The following is a 9,516-nucleotide window of genomic DNA, read 5'->3' as shown; positions in this document are numbered from 1 at the left end:
GTACATAATTATGGGCACAGCGGGGTCCTGTCCCGCTCATGTGATATGTTATACTCTTCTTAGAGGCTCGTAGTCACTTGTATATGGTTAGATATGTCCGGCCTTGTCGGCCCATATTTTTTATATCATTTTGATAGCCTTGTCGGCTCATGTACGTTGATGTGGCATAGATGCCAATCATTATATAAAGGCATTGTCGTCCAATAGGACTGGTATGATGAACGAATAGATTTATATGTTTAATTGTATGGGGTGGCCGGGTGGGCTAGCACAGGGTGCTCGTCGTGGCCCTCTAGACGGGTCGTGACAGTAGCGGTCGACGAAAAACAGTGGGCTGAATTTTTTATACTTTGTCTAATATTCTCTATTCACAAAACACCAACACACTTCCCAACAAGCACCTAGGGTAAAATTCCAAGCTAGGGCAAGAAACTCTTGAGAGGTAAGTTCTATCTAGTCCATTCTATCATTCCATTCTCCCTCATGATTATTATGCCCTTCGTGGGTCTTTAATGGTAAAATTGAAATAGAAACCCTAGAATATTAATAAACCTTCTAAACTTAATGGGTTATGGTTATTATCACTTAGTTATTATCTAAAGTCTTGGGTTAGTTTCTCTTAATCATTAATTGAACACTTAGAGTCATAAAGCTAAGTGAATGGAGACCTAGGGTTCTATATAAATGGTGTCTTGACCATAAAAACTGCTTGTAGTGGGAATATTCATAGAATGTTGTTATAAATTGATGATTAATGACTACTAAGGCCCTGGCTAGGTTTCTTAACACCTAGAAAATCATCCACCCCATTGGAATGGGGTAAAGGGAAGGGTATTCGTGCATTGGTAGTGTGATTTGAGTAATTATGACTCATTGAGCCTTTTATTTCTAGACTTTGAGCGTTCTGAGGCTTTAAGGAAAGGGAAAGCTGTAGTGGAATAACTTGCGTTGTTCCAGCTCTTCTTTTTATCTAGGTCACAGTCTACTTGAGTTAGACTTTTATCACGACCCAAATCCATAAGTCATTACGAGTGCCTGAACGCTAATGACCAAGCACCCCTATACGCGTGCCTGAATATCACTAAATAACTGGGTGGCCTATAAGACTCATGACACATTCAGAGCAACATCAGGAACTATCAACCATCAGTGCATATATGCATACGTGTACATATATACTAAAAAGAACAGCGTAAGCCGACAAGGTCGCTACATATGCTCTACAACAAAAGAGTAAGAGCCGTCAAGGCTACATCATGTACCAACTATGTACCACTGTCTATAGACCTCTATTAGAACAAGAAAAAAACTATAGAAAGGATCAAACCGAGCCCCACCCTACCCATGCATAATGTACATGTATATACGTCTCAAAATAGCATACCAAAATAGACCACAGCCCTGGATCAAGTGGAGCGCACGGACAACAGCTGAGGGAAAGTACTACTAAGCAGGATCGTCTATCTATGGATCTGTACCTGCGGGCATGAATGTGGCCCCCCGAACAATAGGGTAGTCAGTACGGATAATGTACCGAGTAAGTAAGGCAGAACCGAAGCAGTATATCTCAACTCAAATGATTAAGGGGTGGCAAACTCAATCTGTACTGATAACCAACACCGCGAATCATGTGTGTGCATATGAGCTTTTAATCTATCATGAGAATGTACACATATATAATGCATACCTTCGCCCTGCTCGCAGCCCCTTCGGGCATAATAGCATAATGTCCGCATCGGGCAGCCCATTCAGGTATCATAATCATCGTATACCAGCTGATCAGGTGGTTTGCATATTTAACGCCTTAGCCCTTTTCCCCTTACCCATAAAATCATGTGGTACATATATATATAAGTGTGCAAATGCATAATAATATTTGTAGAACATCAAAGGATTCCCTTCGGAGCAACTTTTATGTCAAAATGGGACTTCGTCCCCTTTTCATTTGTCTCAGTCGAGACTTAAAAATCAAATATGAAATGCATATGAATAAAGAGGCCTTATAAATGTCCCCTTCTGGATTTAGACACCATCACGGAAACTTAGGGATGCCCCTTCGGGACTTAAGAGGTCAAGGAACATAGGATATGAACAACACCAGTATGAACATAGGGACATGAGCTCCTAAATCTAGGAGTGTATTCATTACGAGTATCATCACGTTCGAACTTATGGTAGATCATGCAAAAAGGAAAGAAAGGATAACCTTAACATACTTTTACGTCTCCTTAACTACTTGACGTTCTCCTCTGAAGCTCGCAAATCTACGTTCAAGAGGATTCACACTAAGGTTAAGTCTTGAAAACACTCATAAATTCAAACTAGTGTAACTAATGAACTAGCGGAATTTGGGCCACACTTCCCCTATTTTGTCTATTTCCACCAATTTCCAAAACAACTCCCAAACAACAATAACAGCACCAACAATACCATAGTCAAGAAGTTATATCCAAAATAAACTTAAATCAATCCAAAATCCCCTTACAAAATCAACCATAGCCATCAAATTTAACTTAATACTTTGCAACTTCTATACTATGATTCTCTTCTTTTATAGGACTTGCTAAACCTTCAAATCAACTTAGTCATGAGAAATAGGATGGAGAACATACCTTACCTAGAAGAACTTCACCCCACTCAACTTCTTCCAAGATCTAATTCATCACAACATTAAGTATCGGCAATAACAATCCTTTTCCATGAGTTAGCTTGGGATTTTGGAGTTTGATACTCTTTTGTGATGGTATAGAATGTTTTGTAATGGTGGAAAAACTTCAAGAAAACTCTTATAATGTGGAGAGAGAAGTGTGGGAGGTTTTAGAGAGGTGTGGATAAGAGAAAGGGTGAAAAATGAGGTAATTTAGGTGACTTAACGGTTATTTATAGTGGACCAAGTCGGTTTGGGCTGGTGGGCCGAAATTAGTAGGCCGATTAAGTGGTTTCTAGAATTTCCGCATTGGTTCGCAGCTTCTGGCAGTCCATTTTAAAATTCCCATAACTCCCTACTCTGATATCGCGTTGATAAATGGTTTGTTGTGTTGGAAACTAGACTCGACGAACTTCATTTTAGGCTCTTGAAATACCTTAAAACTCCTGATATACCTGGAGATATACCTTTCTGAAGTTGACCCAAAATTTCTATCCAAAATTTTCCAAATTTTTGACAAACGTATTTTCTTCGATTTGCTTGATCCCAGAACGTTTAGACACTTGCTTAACACTTGTTAAGAGTATTAATTAACTTATAAGGGTTTCATGACCTCTCTGAGCTTACGTTAGTTTACTCACAATGCACACGACGCTAGTTTTTTTCGAGGTGTAACAACTTTGGTTGGTTAATTGTATGTTTGTGAATTCTTTAGGAGAAAGCATGTCTATTTTTAATGCATGATATTGTGTGGTTAAACTCCTATGTGATTGTGATTGAGTTATTGTGTAGGCTTCGTGCCCCTATTCCTGTGTGCTGATTATGCAGTGGATGTATTGTGATAAGAAGCTAATATGATCTTCTCGACGGTATTGTGACATGGAATGATGGTTTGAGTATTGATATTGAGAAGGTAAGAAACAATGTTCTGTAAAGAGGTATGAAAAGGCACATATGTTACCTAGATTATGGGCTCGTTGTTCGAGGTTAGTTCCGAAAACGAGAGATACGTTGATATGTCCCGTGTCCGAGGATCGTTCCGGAGAGGAGGTTTGTGCTCGGGTCAGAATAGTATTCCGGAACGAGGGGTACTTGGGCACCATGGGTCCCCTGCAGGTCATGACTACTGAGCAATGACATCAGTTAGCATGTGTGTACTGTGAGTGTGGTCATTGTGGTTAACTTATTTCTGCTATGTTTTATGTGATCGTGGTTCTTGACATCTTGGTGATTGATTGTGATTATCCTTGGTTGACTTGCTGTGGTTTATTGATATTCATGTCTGTTAACTGGCTTGTTTATTCTATTGATTTTATAAAATATGTGTGATACAAATGTTAGTCGGCCTATGATATCTACCGGTACATAGTGTTTGTACTGATACTATGTTGTTGTATTCTTTTCAATGTAGATTGTGAAATGGAGAGTGCTACCTCCCCTCATATCTAGCGTGGAGGACGTTTGCTGATAGATTTAGGGTGAGTTTCTTCCCATGCCAAGCCGCCCGAAGATCTTCTTCTCATGATATCTTTTCTTATTCTGGACATTTTGGATATTTATTAGTCAGATTTCATTCCTTAGACATGTTTCAGATTAGAGTCTTGTACGATGACTTTTGGATTTTGAGGATTTTGTAATAGTTAGAACTTCCGCACTTATTTCAGTATTTTATGGTATGACTTATTTTGTTAATTTGATGTTTTAATGAGTAATAACTGATTAGTTGGTTAATATAAAGCCGGATTTGAGTGGATAGATGTCTCGTGTGTTGATTCGCCCACTAGGATTTAATTGGTTGCTTATCATGGTGGGATAGGTCGTGAAATAACCAAGTGGAGCGCCCTGACTGCAGGTGAGTAGAAGACCTACTAAGCTGGATCGCCTTTCTGGCTACCTGAACCTGCGGGTATGAACGCAGCGCCCTCAAGAAAAATAGACGTCAGTACGAAACAATGTACTGAGTATGTAAGGCAATGGAATAATTGAAGTTGAACTGAAAATAATACAATCTGGAGGCCAAAGATTGCCCTGAATATCTCACCTAACCTATCTCATATGAAATGCAATATAATACTATTATATATCTCACTGACCAAGTAGCCAGGCTACTGCAAATTCTCTCTGACCTGTCGGCCAGGTAATCTGTCTCACTGATCCGTCGGCCCGGCATTCGGTCTCACTGACCCATAGGCCAGGCATTCTATCTCACTGAGTCATAGGCCAGACAATCTGTCTCACTGAACCGTAGGCCATGCAATCTGTCTCACTGACCCGTAGGCTATGCAATCTGTCTCGCTGACCAAGTGGCCAGGCCAAAGAAAATGTCTCACTGACCAAGTGGCAGAGCTAAAGAAAAATATATATGTATATCATGCATATGCTAAAAAACACTGATACTGTAACATGTCTCTTATGTCTCTCGATAAACTCTAGGACATAGGGAGGAGATATGGCCCTTCGAAAGGAATAACATAACACTCGGAAACTATGCAATAATATTATAAGCTCTACTTTGACAAATCCGTAGTCATACGGTTTATTACATTCTTACCATATATGGAATCATGCCAAAAAAGAAGGAACAACGTTAACATACCTAAAAGTTCACTTCTCGACTTTCCAACCTACTTCCGGTTTCGCAATCTATATATAAAACCAATTCATACTATTGTTAGGCTCATTGTCATATGCTTATCTTAAGCCTTAAAATTAAACTTTTAGAATCTGCCAAAATTCGGGAAGCATCTCCCCTGTATTATTTTATTCCTCCAAATTCCAAAACAACTCCGAAACATCTTTAGCAACATCAACCATAACGTAATCAAGATACTTGTGACACTTCGTAAATCCGAGTTAAGTGTTACACCCCTCGTGTTCGTAGTGGTAGAACCTATGGTTTACTAGTCGAGTATGCCCTTGGAATAGAGACCCGAGCCCGAGTTTAGAGGTAAAAAATGTCTTACCCCGTGTACAAGGGTACCAGCAAATATTCCTAGAAATTTACAGAGTTAAAAGTTGAGCGAATCGAATCGACGCGATCTGAACTGAATCAGAAAATTTGGTAGAACACCAGTCATCGTCGATGGGTCGTCGACATGCTCGACGGACTGTCGATGTGTGCCGCCAACAGGATCCCACAGCCTTGCATCTGCAGGTGCAGGTCGACGGAGCTAGTCGACATGTTGACCGGCCGTCGACCCGCTCGTCGAACCGGACGTTGTAGCCTTTTTGGCTTCCAAGTATAAATAGGTGGTCCACGACCCTATTTCATATTTTTGTCCTTCCAAAATTATAAAAAACCTAAGATATTCTCTCCCAATATTTTCCATCATATTAGTGAAGATTTGACAAGACCCGGACCCCGTAAACTCGAGGTGGTGAAGAGAAAGGTTACTTCTAGGGTTTCTTCAAGGTTGTGAAGTTGGGGAGTTGAAGTTGCAGTGAATCTTGGTATTTTTTACCCCTCAAGGTATGTACATGATTTCTACCCTTATATTTAAGTTGAGCATCAATAGTTTTAGTGATTCTAAGTAAAGAGGGGATAGTGGTGGAAGTGGTAAGTGGATGAAATACAAGATAGTGACTTAGGGTTATTTTTTAAAAGATGATTGGGAAGGGATTTGATATATATATATATATATATATATATATATATATATATATATATATATATATATATATATATATATATATATATATATATATATATATATATATATATATATATATATATATGTGTGTGTGTGTGTGTGTTGTCATTATTAATATGAGTATTGTACTTGATGTGGGATCGAATGAGAAGTTGGAGAGTTGTAAGCTTATAAGGAAATCATTGTCTATAGTTCGCTGAGCTTTATACGCATTTGAGGATGGCTAGTAAGCGAAGTAAATAGCCTAATTAAGCCCTATACTATCTTAATTGTAGACTTGCAAGTTCAAGGTAAGATAAGACTAACCTTTCCTTCTTTTGGCATGATCCTATTAAATGATCCAACAAGCGAGTAAGCCAGATTTCATATTACTCTACTCTTAGAAGTATTAGGAGTACTTTAGTCTTTCATGTTCATGTGCCCCGTTTATGAGTAATCCTTCTGTTCATAGGTCCAGTCTTATGTAGCCAGTTCTGTTCGTACAGTCTATTCATGCATACATTGATTATATATTTATGTACATTGACCCGTGACTATAAGGAGTTATATACGCATTACTACAATGATGATAATATTGATTATTGCCACAGATGAGCCAATATGATATGACTAGAGTGCATAAAGGCTTACCGGCGTTATATATGCACATACATCAGGCGCTATATATGGACACATACATCAGGTGTTATATACGCACTCATATAGATGCACGGCCATCATTGATAGGTATGAGCATGCATATCATGTGCCCATAGAGGCATTGTCAGTTACGCAGATTTAGGCAGATACTAGTTCATACAAGTTCATGCAATCAGTTATTTCAATTATGAGTTCAAATCTTATCCATGATTCTTATGTTTTTATATTGTTCTTATGCCTTACGTACTTGGTACGTTATCTGTACTGACTCCCCGTTGCTCGGGGGGCTGCATTTAATCCGTAGGTATAGGGAGACAGACAGATGGTCCATCTCAGTATGACCTCTAGATCTAGCAGTGGTCAGTACGCTTAATTTGATCCAGTGCTACAGTCAGTTTTGGTATGCCCCCTTTTGGATGTGTACATATGGGTATGACGGGGCCCTGTCCTGTCCCTTCTATAGCTTTTATTCCAGTGGAGGTTTGTAGACAGTTGTATGTAGTAGTCAGATGATGTAGCCTTGTTGGCTTTTATTCTTTTGTGTACAGTTTATGTAGCAGCCTAGCTGGCTTGCACGGCTATTCTGCATGTTGTGTATGTGTATGTTGATTGTACACAGTTCTGATATTTCCTTCTTATGAGGTTAGTTTAAGCCATTTATGGGCTTTTGATGTTCAGTATGTTTCAGTTACGTGTTTAGGGGTGTTTGGTGGCTAGAGGTCTGACTCCCGTCACGGCTCATCGGTTTGGGTCGTGATAGAAGTGGTATCAAAGCAGTTTCGTCCTAGGGTTGTCTACAGACCGTGTCTAGTAGAGTCTTGTTTTTGGGCGTGTCGTGCACCACACTCATAAATAGGAAGCTACAGGACATTTAGGATGATGTCATTCCTTCTCTTAGATTGTGCGATAGAGCCCTGTGTTAAGCGTTTGCTTCTGATGGATTGTTATGGTTTTAGCTATGCCCCACAAGAAAGCTACATCTACCCAGAAGGGCAAAAGAGTGGCTGGTGAGCCCACAAGCCATACTCGACAGGCCACGACGGCTCAGGTGGAGGTTTAGAGTGAGGGGCCGTTTGAGACATCGTATACCCCGCCTCTAGCACCAACCCCAGTTCCTCAGCCATATGTAGAGACCCAAGATGTACGATATGTTGTACGGTTGTTGACCAGATTAGTAGCCGCCCAGGCACAGCGGTAGGGAGTTGGTGTTGACCCAGTAGACAGGGCTAGTAGTTCGAGGGTTAAGACCTTCCTTGGGTTAGGTCCTCCTGAGTTTTCTATGGTAAAGCAAAATATGGACCCCCAAGATTTCACTAATGGTATGCAGAGGACCTTGAGGGTTATGCACGCGGATGCGGTTGAGTCGGTAGAGTTGGCTTCATATAGACTCCGGGATATTTCGATACAGTTGTATCAGGCATGGGAGTTATCAAGGGGAGAAAATCCCCCTCCAGCGGTGTGGCGAGAGTTCTCAGATGCTTTTCTTCGCCATTATTTGCCTCCAGAGGTCTGACGGGCTCGAGCAGACAGGTTCCTACGTATTGAGCAGGGCAGTATGAATGTCCAAGAGTATTGTGTACACTTCGATTCCTTCACTAGGTATGCCCAATCTATGGTGGCTGAGATAGAGGATAGAGTTCATCGCTTTGTGGCTGGGTTAGGGCCATACTTGATAGATGAGTGCATGACTGTTGCATTACAGCTAAGCATGGACATCTCCCGTATACAGGCGTATGGAGAAAATACTCAAAATACCCCCCAACGTTTGACCAAAATCCCAACTACACACCTAACTTTTGCGAGGGTCCTATTACCCCCCTGGAAAAAAAAATCAGTATCAAAATGCCCTTTTTTTGCTGATGTGGACACGAGCGTGAATGCACCGCCCAGTGGCGTGTGACAACCTTTAAAAAAATAGCATCTCACGTGTTTTGGAGCGCCAACTCAGCTGCCACATAGATTAATTTTGAACTCCCTCCATTTTTAGGCTACTTCATCTTCTTCCTCACCCTATTTAATACCCATCTCAATTTTTTTTGTCAAAATAATACCCATTATAAATTCATAAAACATAAAAAATAATACCCCCCACGAAAATCTAATCTTGTTAAACGAAAAACGAAAATCTAAAGAAAAAAAGAATGAAAAATCTGATGAAAAAAAATGAAAAATCTGAAAAAAAAAACAAGGTTGAAAAATCTAATCTTGTTAAAGAAAATCTGATTGGAAGTTTCTTGTTTGGAGTTGCTACTTGTTGCTTGGTTGGAGTTGTTTAAGCACTAATTCTTTGAGTTGATTTTGGGAGAAAATTAAACTCCATTGCTAGGAATTTGGAGAAAGCTATGAAGAACACCTAATGGGTTTCTTTGAATTCTTGATTGTTTGATGAAATTAATGGATGAACTTTGTTCTATTTGGTGTTAGGAAGCTTACTTTCAAATTTGGGTTTGTTTGGATCAGATTTGAGGAAGTTGGTGTGATTTTTTTTTTCAACTCCTAATGAAGATGATGATGATGATGATGATGATGATAATGTTGATGAAGATGAAGCAGAATTGGGTATGGGTTTTCGGATCCTTA

This window comes from Lycium barbarum, chromosome 7 (genome assembly GCF_019175385.1).
Source record: "Lycium barbarum isolate Lr01 chromosome 7, ASM1917538v2, whole genome shotgun sequence".
Classification (NCBI taxonomy): Eukaryota; Viridiplantae; Streptophyta; class Magnoliopsida; order Solanales; family Solanaceae; genus Lycium; species Lycium barbarum.
The sequence above is the reverse complement of the archived record's forward strand: the minus strand, read 5'-3'. Positions refer to the sequence as shown.